Genomic DNA, 14,585 nt, shown 5'->3' with positions numbered 1-14,585 from the left:
GTCTCTCTAGAGCCATTCAACTAAACAGGTCTTTCAGATTTCTCAGACTCCATCCTGATTAGCTAAGATTGGCTTCCAAAGTTCGCAGGAGTGCTCAGTTTCAAACAAAATGCTGCAAATCATGAAACACATCGTGTGATTTCCGTGAAATTGTGCACGCACAACGTAACACGTTGTGAGCTTGTTATATGCTATGCTATATTGAGTGAACATAATTATTTGGTGTAAAGGGTAAAAAGGAAATGGCCATGGATATAGACCCATGGATATAGACCCATAACAATGAAGTACATAATGTAGGGTTTAAGTGGCTAGTCATAGTGAGTCACAGATCATCCTAATCTAAATGTGCCATTTTGCTAGTCTTTAATTCAATTCAATTCAATTCAATTCAAACTTTATTCCAGACACTCAGGGGGTCCATATAGCACATACATTAATATAAGCCACTTAATCAATATTTTATTTATGTACACTCTCTGTACCATTTAGACTCTCGCACATTCCCACTAGGCCGAGGAAGAAATGCCACGTGAACATTTTCAACTCAGCCTCATGGTGGCGCTATAACTGGCCGAAAAGTGTTTTTACCTCTAACTGCACGGATCTGTGGATAACTTTGTATGCCAACTCCCTAGAGGCCAAGGAAAAACCTTTGCCTGGAATTTTTCACATCTGCTCTTTATAGCGCCACCAGGAGGCCGACATATGTAAAACACATTTTCTAATATTACTCCTTCAGATTTTATCCAAATTTCACACAAATCGGTACACATGCTCTTCATAGTCATGTGATCAAGACGGGTTTGTTTGATTTCTCACAATCCACCCTCATTGGCTACGATTGGCTTCTAAACTTTTCAGGAGTAGCCCGCTTTGTACCCGTACAAATCGCCACAATTACTCAACGCAGCGTCCGATTGTGGTGAAACTGTGCATGCATATTCCCACTATTGGAAGAAATGCCACTTGACAGTTTTCAAATCAGCCTCATGGTGGAACTACAACAGGCCAAGCCGCGTCACACACACACACACACACACACACATTTATATTGCTCCTAAACATTTTGCCAAACATCACACACACACTCCTATCCTCCTGGTGGAGACCTGTGCCCAGAAGGGCACTTTTTCTAGTTTCCCCTCAATTTGGCCTTGTACCCTTCAAAGAATGGCATGCCCTGAGGCCACAGTGGTCTTAATGCCCCAGCTAACTGTACCCTGCACTTTCTCCTCTATCTCTTTCTTGTAGTTATGTAGACACCAGTGTCTCTTTCTTGTCATAGTTAACCGAATGTATGCCAAGAACACGGGACCTCGTTCTTCTCTCCATGACCCGCCTGTGCCAAAACGAGGGAACCCGTCTTTCTTTAATACAAAAAGAAAAAAATCTATTTATTTTCTTTTGCTTTTACTCACATGTTACACCGGGGCGGGCGGAAGTGACCCGTCTTGTAAGCATATAGCGCAGATTTCATTGGCACTGGCGCCACGTTCTGGCTTATAGGGGAAGCACACATTGTGTTAAGTGTCTTTTGTTGATATTCTGAATTCTTAACTCCCCTGACTTCCCATCTTTAAAACAATCCAGTGACTTTCATTGGTCTAAGGCTGAGCATGGATCACATTGTAAATACCATAATTTATTTATTTAACTGCAGATTATTACATTTAATTACTGATGTCATCAATATTGGCCAGAAACTCTACAAAGTCCACATTTTATTCTGACCCCTCCACGAAAAGGCCTCGTTGTCCTGACCCCTTATCCATCATTTATACATTATGGATAATTTGTGTAGACTTGTGTTTTTTATCTGTAGTACTATATGGAGCTGACCTGTTCTGACATTCCATATGTTGATCTGACCTCATCAAACCCTGTACACTCAAAACACGCTCCATATATGGCCAGTACAGATTTCATTCCATACAGTATGTTGATCTGACCCCCCCATGCCAAAGCGCCAGCGCTCGCCCATGCAGCAGTCTGCCGTCACCCAGGCGGATGCGTGCACGCGACCTCAGGGCGTAATAATAATAATAATAATTATTAATATTATTATTATTATTATTACCCTTATTATTATTATTTAATAGTAGTAGTAGTAGTTCCCTTTAGTTGTGGGGTATTGTCATAATACCCATAGAAGTGTTATTGCTTTTTTGTCATATTTCTGGTAAATAATAAATCCAGTGTTAGACATACTGTGTTAAATAACAGCAGTAAGTTACATAAGTACGCACGCACGCACGCACGCACGCACGCACGCACGCACGCACGCACGCACGCACACACGCACACACGTGCACACACAACAGTGAGACAACTTTTTCTAATAGAATTATCTCTGTTATTCTACATCTATTGTTTGACGTGAGAAGCCATCAGTCATGCTGCTTTCATGCCATTAGGTTCTCAGGATGGAGCATGGGGATAGGGAAGCCTGTGGTTCCACAGTCTCACTCTAACTAATTACATAAACAATAGTGTGTGATATGTTATTAGGACGGGGAGGGGGTTGTGGGGGGTGTCTGGGCTCCACTGAGGTCTGTGTAATTCTCTATTTGATAGTAAGGGCTTACAGCAATTAAGATGTTTAATTTAAGGATTTAAGCAATTGGGATTCAGATGAGTGGAAATGAGAAAAAAAGGAAGATGGCAGAAGTTTGGGGTGCATCTGACGGCATTTAAATGCTGATGATCCCCTCTCCCTTGCATCCTTTCTCTCTGTCTGTCTCTGTCTGTCTCTGTCTCTCTCTCGTTCTCTCCATTCTGTCACTTTCTTCAGCTACCCCCCCCCCCCCCCCCCACACACACACACACACACACACACACACAGACAGACAGACAGACAGGCAGGCAGACAGACAGACAGACAGACAGACAGACAGACAGACAGACAGACAGACAGACAGACAGACAGACAGGCAGGCAGGCAGGCAGGCAGGCAGGCAGGCAGACAGGCAGACAGACAGACAGACAGACAGACAGACAGACAGACAGACAGACAGACAGACAGACAGACAGACAGACAGACAGACAGACAGACAGACAGACAGACAGACACCCATGCCTGAAGTCTCCCAGGGACTAGAGGATGTGAGGATGTGATCGTTGCGTCGCCCTGATAAGCAGAAATGTTTCCAGAGCGTAAAGGAACTCTGTGGTGTGTGAGAGGGATAAACCACAATCTGCAGCCGCACACTGAACTTGACTTGTTAATATTTGCATTGTAAATCAGGCTGAAGTTATGTTAAGCTCTCCCCATTATAGCCTGGCATGCATGTGAAAGGTCTTCCCTTACTTCATTTGAATATGGCCTCTTATGCATTCGGAAAATGCACATTTTGAGGAGCGGATGAGTTGGGGGTGGCGCGTGTGCGTGTGTGTGTGTGTGCGTGTGCGTGTGCGTGTGCGTGTGCGTGTGCGTGTGCGTGCGCGTGCGTGCGTGCGTGCGTGCGTGCGTGCGTGCGTGCGTGCGTGCGTGCGTGCGTGCGTGCGTGCGTGCGTGTGTGCGCGCGCGCGCGCGTGTGTGTGTGTGTGTGTGTGTGTGCATGGGGTCAATTTATGAGGATTCATTTTTGAAATGATCTTTTTAGTGAACTGAAGATCCCCCACCCACACCCCTCTCCCTTTATTGAACCCCACTCCTCCTTATCCTCCCCCCATTCTCTCACTTTCTATTCATCAATCTATTACACTCCCTCTCGTGCTGTCTGGGCTCATACAGCACAGTGCGCGGAAACTGGTTGAAAAATACCTCAGTGAAATGTTTAAGACGGATTAGCGTTTATATGAATTTCACATTAAAATAGGTGTTCTTGAGCAAACTCTAAAAAATGATACTGATCCAGTTACCAAATAGTGTAATGCATTCTTTAATCTATATGGACCCTAGCATCCCTATTTTGCAGGTGAACATATTGTAGGCGAACATTTAGTGAAAATAGGTGAACATTCTGTGAAAATAGCGGATCTATAAGTTCCTAGCGCATTTTGCTTTTTGCTTTTTTTAATGTTTTATCCCACGATGTTGTAACCCATTTAATGTAATCCTGGGCACTACACTTCCTCTGCCAACCTGGGGAGGGCAGCGGACTGTCCTCATGCTTCCTTCTATGCATGAGGAGTCCAAGCTGCTTCTTTTCACCTGACGGGCGAGTTTCCCTGGCCGGACGTAGCGCGTGGAAGGAACACGTTATTCCGACCAGTTCCTTTCCCCTCCATCAGGCGCCCCGGCTGGCCAGGGGGAGGTAGTTTAGAGACCAGGATTATAGTGCATGTTTTTTTGTGAGGGTACCTACCCTATAGGGGACATGGGGAGAACATGAAAACTCCACACAGAAAGGCCCTTTTCCCAACTCCCGACTCGGGTATGGGCACTGATCTAGCTGTGAGGCGACAGCACTACCGACTGTGCCACCGTGCCCCTTTTTGCTATTTGACATACTGAAACCCTACATACTTCGTTGAGTGGAGTCCTCCAGGGGTCTGTACTTGGTCCCATCAATTTTTTCACCTCTACGCCAAATTTCTTTGCCATAAATAGCTGAGCTACAAGCTCACAACACAATGCATTGCGACACATTGTGAGCTTGTATATCTGTATATCTTATATACTGTATATTTTCATGTGCGTGCGTGCGTGCGTGCGTGCGTGCGTGCGTGCGTGCGTGCGTGCGTGCGTGCGTGCGTGCGTGCGTGCGTGCGTGCGTGCGTGCGTGCATGCGTGCGTGCGTGCGTGCGTGAGTGAGTGTGTGCGTGCGTGTGTGCGTGCGTGCGTGCGTGTGCTATACAGGGTTTAAGATGCTTATTTTAATTTTAATTTTAATTCCCACATTTTACTTTGTGTGAAAGTCAACTGAGTAAAATATATTTCTAAACACAAGAGTATACTAAAATGAGCTAGTTGATCTAATTACAGCCTCTCCACCCTGCAGTGGAAATAGAGAAACCCCTTTGGTCTTATTTTGTTAACACACTCATTTTTCTTTCTTCACCCTCTTGCTTCTGCATACACAACCCCCCTCCTTTCTTTCCCCCCCATTTATTAAGCCATAAACTTTGTTCTTTACCCATGAATAGGCCCACCACAGGAAATGTGTTCATTTCATCAACTCTATGTTGTGCAGCAATGATAAGATTAGCAATCAAAAGCTTTAGTGGTTCAAAGTAGCAGAGTAAATGTTCTCATTATTAAAAATCACTGAATTAAAGGAGGAGGTTTGGGTTTCTAGGGGGGGAAACACACTGCTGTCGTCATGCGTATCTATGAAAATGAAAAACCACACAAGGAGAGGGTGACTTGTGAAGGGGAACACTTCAAAGGGACTACTCTATGTGATATCAAACAGACCTTTTTGATTAATAATATTAACTTTGTTTGTGTTTAGATAAAATAGTCCTGCTGCTGTAGAATTCACAATGTGGGTTCCTTAACTCTTTTTCCGGTTGGGATTACAATGAGATTTTGTTGTCATCTCACCTGGAGGACCCAGACTCATTTAGCAAACCCCAGCTATAGGTCTCCAACCAGCAGTCCTAACCCACATTCAAAGGATTAAGAACCCAGGTTCTAATTATTGAGAGGAGCGTCCTCCAGTCCACTGGCTTGATGTTGGTGTGTAACGGCCATTTACATAATGACAACATGACGCTGTAATTCAGTTGCATGCATATAATCACTGTTTATAGGTTTCCAGGTATGAGCACCATCATTGTGCATTTTGTCGCCAGCTGTAATGGGGACATTGTCTTTGGACCACACAGGTGGTTTCCTATACGCAAGGTAGTTTACTCCCTAACTAATAATCGCCTGGGGGACTAGATGTACATTATGTAATTGTGCTTAATTATATAGTGAGATCTTTGCTTGAGTGTAAACTTTCCCTGCACTGCTGTCAGGGAAATCGCTGTTTTTGTGTCCAGTGAATTTCGTGTGGCACAAATCCATGGCGCCAGATAGGCAGTGGTGTAAAGTAACTATACTGTAAGTACATTTACTCAAGTACTGTATACTTAAGTACAATGTTGAGGTATTTTCACTTTACTGGAGTATTTTCAAATTTCAATACTTTTTCTTCTACCCCACTACATCTCAGAGGCAAATATTGTACTTTTACTCCACTATTTGAAAACTTTAGTTATTAGTTACTTAAATGATATAAATGATAAAACATACATTAACCACTTCAGCCCTATTTTATTGCGACTGCAGGTTAACTATGAAATTGTGCATTTCCCGTCAGTGTGTTGGTTGGTTGGTTGGTTGGTTGGTCACCCCAGGCAAGCCCCCATATATGATGCCCATGTCGGTCTTGTGACTTGTCACTAAGTTATTAGTGTGCAGCCGCACCCAGCAGCCGGCCGGAGTTCTCAACAGGCCCAGCTGTCCATTCAAACTCTAGACGGGCCTGCCCCAACGTTATTAGTGCAGTCTACCTGGGCCTTCACCAAACCCTATACACTCAAGAGAATGTCCCCGCTACCACCCTTAGATCTCATATGGAGCTGACCTGTTCTGACATTCCATATGTTGATCTGACCTCATCAAACTCTGTACACTCAACTCGACATGCTCCTTATATGGCCAGTACAGAAATCATTCCATATGTTGACCCCCATGCATGCCAAAGCGCCAGCGCTCGCCCAGCAGTCTGCCGTCAACGAGGCGGATGCGTGCACGCTTCTCGCCCTCAGGCGTCTTACTGGTACATAGGCTATTTGAAAATTGCCGATCTACAAGCTCACAACGTGTCACATTGTGACATGTTGGGAGCTTGTAGATCTGCTATTTTCAAACATTTTACCTTTGGTTATATTTTGATGCCAATACTAATAATAACATTTCGAACACTTGTAACAGAGTATTTTTATATTGTGGTATTGTTACTTTGATTTTCATATAAAGGCATGTTACTATAGTATACAGTATACATGCACGCACACAGTCTGGTTACAATACCAGGACATTTAGTTATCAGGTGTTGCTTGCATTTCCACATGGCAAAACATGAAAATCAATTGCTATCTAAATAGGCTCTGCTGAGTCTATGGCTTTGGAAATATAATAAAAAATGTTTAAAAATTGTTATACAATAATGCCATTTAGAATCACAGAGAAAAAAACCCAGTGTGTAATTGTGCAGATAATCAGCTAAATCTCTTAACATGAAAAGATAATTGCTCCAGAAATTAGCTGTACCTGAGGTCCATTCGTCTGGTCATGGCTAGTTTCTTATATAGCAATGATCGGACATTAGTGCTAATTAGAGCTGGGTCAGAGTTCTTGAAGGTCGTACGTTATTGCACGGGATCATTGAAATGGTAATTATAAACAGATTAGAAAGTTACGGTGCTTTATGGGGGGTTATTGGATAATTAGTCATCAGCGTTGTACGGTTTAGTGTAATAAAGGATTATCAACGACTCTGGGTATGACTAGGCTAGGCATGAGTTAGCAGATGAACATTAGCTCCAGTGCTCTTGTAATCTCACGTGAGCTCTCCTATGCATTTCACACACACAGCTGGCTCTGTGGACTGGGAAAGAAAACACGAGAGAAAGGCAAATGCTGGAAACAATACTGTATGATACAATCAAATGTAATAACAGTGTTGCAACAGTTGTTGCTTTGCCACTTTCAACCTAGCTGGCATCCCTATTTTGGGTATGTTATTATACTTTATGTTATTATACTTTATTAAAAAAACACACACAAAACACAAGAAAGCACCCAGCAGATCTACAAGCTCACAGTGTGTCTCGATGTGATGCAATTTTGAACTTGTATAGTTCTATTTTTGCTATTCTTAATATATGACAAAGTACGTATATAGGGCTTAAGTTGTTAAAAGCAAGAAGCATCGTGTTATGGCCTACAGTGGTCCTCAGAGCTTCCATGGTGAAAACCTATTGATTGCCACTGCAGCCATAGATTTCTGCTTTGATCGCATTTTTGTCAATGTATGGCCTGCAGGTAATGAAAGAAGCATTTCACTAGCGTTGAGCTAATTAAATGAGAGATTTTTTACGACTGCCCATTATGAATCATTTATGTATGCTTGCATCAAATCAGTATGATTCAACAAGCACTATAATCCCAAATCTTAATAGGGACAAACTATTTAGGAAAAACAAACAAACAAAACCAATATATGTTTCACAGTCGTATAGCCAACAGGGCAATCCTCCTTCTTGAAAATCCCCATCTGACCTGAGTTCAGATTCTGTGTTGTTGCTTGTGAGAACACCATTGGTATTACTTAACTGTCGCCTAGACACAAACCCACACTGACCTCCCAGCTAAACCTGACCTGTCTGGGAGTAAAACTATTATCCTCTCTCTCTCTCTCTCTCTCTCTCTCTCTCTCTCTCTCTCTCTCTCTCGCTCTCTCTCTCTCTCTCTCTCTCCCTCTCTCTCTCTCTCTCTCTCTCTCTCTCTCTCTATGCCTTCCTTACCCCTCCATATGTTTCCTTGTCATGCTCTCACTCTGTCAACCATTGTTTCCTCTCTCTCTCTCTCTCTCTCTCTCTCTCTCTCTCTCTCTCTCTCTCTCTCTCTCTCTCTCTCTCTCTGTATCTTCATTGCCTCACCTGTCCTTCAGCTCTATAGTTTTTCTTATCAGTAAAGGAACTTGACACTATTTCGGCCTAACTGAAAACCGTTTATTCAATGTCTTACCCTAGCTTTTACAGAGGAAACCACACTGTTTATCTTCCTTTGTCTAGTGCATGCACGCACACACTTTGTCTAGTGCATGCACGCACGCACGCACGCACGAACGCACGCACGCACGCACGCACGCACGCACGCACGCACGCACGCACGCACACACGCACGCACGCACACACACACACACACACATGAAACACCCTCAGATGTTAAGAGTTTACATTGCCACTCATCAGGCACACACAAGCTGACTAATCAACGACTTTGTTCACCTTTATTTGACCAGGGCGGACAACTGTGAAATATATTTTTTGTATTGACAATGGCAGCCTGAAAGCTGTGACAACCCTACACTGTGAAACATGTTCCAAGTTGTCGTGCAGCTATGCGTTAACATCAGCTGTTTGTGGCTGCCGGTATACCCAGCCGTCCAGCAGCCAATGCTAAGAACTGTGTTTCTGCTCAACTGGAGCACCCACGAGGAAGGGTTTATTTCATTATTTTTTCTCTCATAAAGAAGCCTGGTGCCTGGTGAAGCAAAAACAACAGAAGTAGATTTAAGATGTCAAACTATTGCTTTACAACACACTGCAAGGTTAGTGTCAGGTCAAGCCCCTATGCTTTCCTTCGCCAGTCAGGTTATTTCTAGCTGGTATAACACCCCCCCTTGTCTAGGAAAAGGACATCTTAAAGAATTTAGGCTGACTCAGCAGATCAGGGGAGAATAAGGTGCTAGTAACAATGACGTTTTTGTGTGAGTGTGTGTGCGTGTGTGTGTGTGTGTGTGTGTGTGCGTGCATGCGTGCGTGCGTGCGTGCTTGCGTGCGTGCATGCGCGTGAGTGTGTGTGTGTGTGGGGGGGGGGGCATACTGTATGTGTGCTTTAATGGGTGTTAATAAGATGTAAGTGTATAGAAGGACCTACCTACCTCTTTAATGGGAGGAGAAACACCTGACCTGAACTTGCTAAATGTATACCTTTCAAAGGTCAAAATAATGTTTTTCGTGGAAGAGATTCTTAAAAATGAATCTTTGACATTGCGTGCAGTTTTACAACTTGATAGACAAAAATGCCTTCCAGCAATAGGATCTTTATTTGATTATTTGACTGATTATTTGATCTTTGCAAGACTTCATGTGAAACAGACCTCAGTTTTATTTGTTATGAACATATCTACTGATATGAAGCCTAAATCCAAAAGCACTTAGCAGCTTAGTAGCTCTTCACACAGTGCCCGACTGCCCGTATCATGCCTGTATTACCTCGTTCTGTGGTCTTTCCGTGCTGACATAAGCATAATAAATAATTTGAATAACTACTTTTTATTTGCCTGCCCATCTGTCTTCCTACCAACCATTTGCCTCCCTGTCTCTGTCTTATTATCTCTGTCTGTCGGCCTGCCTGACTATACCTGCCTCTCAGTCGCATTGTGTTTTATTTTTATTTCTCTTTTTTTGTCTGCCCGTAGACGTCAGCCAGTGAGCCTGTCATTACCAACCTGTCTATCAATCTTCTCAGCTGCCTATCATGTGTGTGTGTCTGTCTGTCTGTCCCGTCGTCCCCACGCCAGTCTGTCCGTGTCCGTCTGTCTCATTGTCTGTCCGTCACTGACAAAGACAGACAGGCATGTGCATCTCTGATCACTCAGTCACCCACCTCCCACCAGAGACCCCCCCTCCCCAGCCTCCGGGCCCCCCACCATCCCCTAGTTCTGCCGGGGAGAGATTAAACAACAAAGTGGCTCGATTAATCCATTTGAAGTGATGCAGCATTAGGGCTTGGAAGGAGAAGGGCTAACAAACACACACAGCGTCGCAGCTGTGTGGGCTGCAGATAGAGAGAGAGGGGAGTGAAATTAATTGACCTCCGTGGTAGCAATTAAAAACAAAGAGGGTGGGGGAAACAAAACAAAACATGAGCTTGCGCCTGTGAAACAACATGCTGCCGCTCGGACGGAGAGATGGGAAGACGAATGGGAGGAGCGAGGCTGAAGAGGTGTCAGTTGTTTGGATGGGGATATAGGGGAACGGATGGCTATATGCATGCTAGCATTTCATGCAAATGAACTCAAATATTCACATGCACTCGAGGCGAGCCCATGTACGTACTGTATTCTCCCAACCTGCAAGTGGGTGACACACACAAACACACACACATACACACATGCACACACACACACGCACGCACGCACGCACGCACGCACGCACGCACGCACACACACACACACACACACACACTGTATATATGCAGTATGTCTTTGTTAGACAGGATATGTAGAAGGATTAACAATAATACACCAAATGCTAGTGCTAGAATAACAAACTAAGAGAATATTTTGTTAGTTTTCATTTCAAATGGAGAGGGTGGATTTGAGCTGTCATCGCGCAGCATTGAAATGACACTGAAATGTTATCGAGACATCGCTGACTAAACGCTTAACGTCACCACGTTTCCCCATCACTGCGTCTTCTGAATGATGACTCTCACATCAATTTCTACACTTTGATTGCTGTGTCTCTCTTTCCCTTCAGGCAGTTCCACTATAGCTCCTGCTGTCTCCCCGCTGTTCGGAGCGTCGTTCCACACGAGTGAAGGTGTATTGGGCCTCCCACCTATATATCCCAGCCTGTTGTTTCTTGTGCGGATAACGTTGTGTGCTCAAGCATTCGTTTATTCTTAATCCCCACTTTATCCCGTCCCGATATAAACCCGGTGATTTTATTTGGCAGGACGGACGGCAGCACAGCAGAGTAGGCACGCCGTTTGCAGAGACAGCCTTTGATCCCTGGTCTCAACCGCACACCTGAGTGATGATGGCTCTGCTTGTAGCGTTATCCCTCTGCACTCCGACTCTTTCATTACACACCCCTCCCATGAATGCTGTCATTGACGAGGCGGCGGAGACACCCATGTTTTATGTGCTTATGGGTTTATAGGAGATCACTTTGTGGAGTTTGGGTGTTTTGTCTAGCAAAGTTGAACAGTTAGGGGGACTCAGGGGGGGTTTTGCAACCCTTTAATGGCTCCTGTTTGGTAAACAGACATTCCGTTTGCAGATGTAAACGTGAAATGCACACGATATTCTTCACAATATGTGCAATAATCTGTTTTGTTATTGGCTCACGCTTCTATTCTGATTCTATCCTGCCTTTGTATTACGTGGGGTTTGTGTTTTTAATAGTTCCATTTGGGGCAGAGTAACTGCAGCTGGGAAGCAGCTAGCATGTAAAGCATGTAACTTCAACTATGTAAAAAAAAGGCTTGATCTGCCCTTAAGCTATTGCACATCTTGTACTGTACTGTTTGAACTGTTGCACGCTCAAGCTTGCGCTGTGTTGTTGTGTGTGCACAGTTACAGCTAGTTAACGTGGCATAGATCATCATGTTGCATAACCGGTTAGACAGGTTTCTAGGATGTTTCTGTACAGGGCATGAAGCCCTGCAGCGTCATCAAAATAGTAGAAATGACTGGCTTGGCAGTGCCCTCAGGAAACCCATGGCATGATGGCAGCTGTCAGCAGACAATCTTTAACATTGAACACATACAACGAGAGAAAGCGCTTGAGGCCAACAATCTGGAGAAGCTGCATGCACATTGCACACCTAAAAGAGAGGGCCATCCCTATGTTCCCCAGGTTCTATGTTCCCCACTTACCTTAGGGTTAGGTTTTAGGTTTAGGGTTTATTGTAAGCGGGACAAAGAACCTTTTTGCGGGGTGGGGAACATCAAACCTGGGGAACATAGATATTAAAATAAAAAGATGCCTCATTGGCCGCTGCAGTTCGTTGGAGCCATGTGTGTCGAAGGAGGGGCGGAACAATTTGTACTGGGGAAGGAAGTGTGGAAGGCACACTACATCATGCTGCCACTCAAGTGATTACTGGCCAATCACAGCGCGTCTTTTCCTGGACTTATCAGACCCGGACATGCACTCTGTGACGCATGCTCATGCTTCCGCGGTGCTCCATGGTGCTCACTTGAGCACATACTTATACCTTTATATGTCTATGGGTACACTACTACGCTCCCAAACTGACAATACACACGTGTACAGTCACAAAAGAGCCAATGGTTTAAAGAAGGGGGTTTTCAGGCCAAGGACCCCTTAGCTGAAAAAGAGATGAAACAGGGACCGCCATGTAGATTGCACACAATTGTACTTCAGTGCAGATTCAACTTTTCCATAGATTTCATAGATATAGCTTCATTGAGTTGAGTTGACTATCATCAGTGTGTGAACTTGTAGATCTGCTATTTTCGGCTGATGTTCCTCAGAATAGAGATGCTAGGGTTCAAGTGGTCAAAAAATTATAATAAAAAAGAATCCTATCACACAAAGATTTGGTAGTTCCCCTATAGATGCTGAGGACCACCTAGGCATGTGTCTTCAACCTCTGTTGAAGACACACGGTTTAAAGTCACCTTTAAACCCTCAACCCCCAATGTGCACGTGGTATGTTAGCTGATGTAATGAACAATGTTGCAGCTAATATATTTAATGGGTGTGTTTGTATTAGTTGTGCCAATCACGCCTAATGCAAATTGACAACAGTCAATATTATTGATAATGCTTGCATGCACAGTGGCACACTAATATAAATCTAACACACCTGTTATTAATGTAATTAGCTATATTGCTTACATAACATTATCCCATCATCAGGCAAATGCTGTGTTCACACTGGCAGATACAAAGCTACAGTCTACCATTAATTTTCAATGGAATTAAGCCAGCAATGGATAGATACAAAGCGACACACAAAGTTTGTGCTGTAGCTAATACAAAATCTACAATGCTATACAATCCAAGTTGAGCTGGCTTCAAAATCTATAACGCTACAATCCAAGTTGAGCTGGCTTCAACAGCTACAACGCTACAAAACAAGCAAGTGTTGTAACGTACATCACCTTCTCTCTTCCCTGCTTGAAATGGGTGAGAATTTACTCATTATTTCCGTCGGCCAGTTTTTACTTCTTTTTAACCTCCGGCTTTATATTTTTCCTTTATATATTTCTCTTGTCGGACGCATGCTGCGTCAAAGAGCATGTTGATCAACACTTCAACAGAGTGTCAGATATGCCATGTTGCTTTGTAGCTTTGTACCTTTTGTATCTGCCATTGTGAACGCAGCATAACATTAGATGCCATGGTGGCAACCTCACAAAAGTGGTCTGTAGTTTAGTTTCACTATTAATTCCTTTAAGTGTCACATAATCAATTAGTAACTCTAGGTTGATGCCCGTTAGGGACAACGTACCGCTCGGTTACCTGCTGTAGCTGTTGTCAGGGTAGTACATATAGTGCTACCCTGTTGTAGCTGTTGTCAGGGTAGTACATATACCGTACCGCTCGGTTACCCGCTGTAGCTGTTGTCAGGGTAGTACATATAGTGCAGTACCCGCTATCATAGTACATGGAGGCCAGCGTTCGGAACAAATGCCCCTTTCATTATGCAATATACCCATTGTACCCAATGTCAGATCACGTACTGCTGTACCCAGTCTATGATGTCATATTGATGACCAAGGGTCAAATAAAACAGACAGACAGACAGACAGACAATCACTGATTCGACTGACTTCCCACTTATTGTACTTCCTCCTCGTTGACGATACACAAGGCAAGTTTGAAGTTGATCAGTTCTCGAGATAATGTGGGACACAGACAGACAAAAAGATAATCTGTGCATTTATAGATAGCTGTGATTTTTAGATCACTGTTTCCCAAACAGTGGGCTGGCCTGGGACCCATTTGTGGGTCACGGACAAATTGTTATGGGTCACAAAATGAGTAAAACATATTTTCTTTAAAAAATAATTGTATACATTTTAAAACGGGGCGACTGTGGCTCAGGAGGTAGAGCAGGTCGTCCAATGATCCATGGGTCGGCGGTTCGAATCCCG

This window comes from Electrona antarctica (assembly GCF_951216825.1).
Source record: "Electrona antarctica genome assembly, chromosome: 6".
NCBI lineage: Eukaryota > Metazoa > Chordata > Actinopteri > Myctophiformes > Myctophidae > Electrona > Electrona antarctica.
This window is presented reverse-complemented; position numbering follows the sequence as displayed.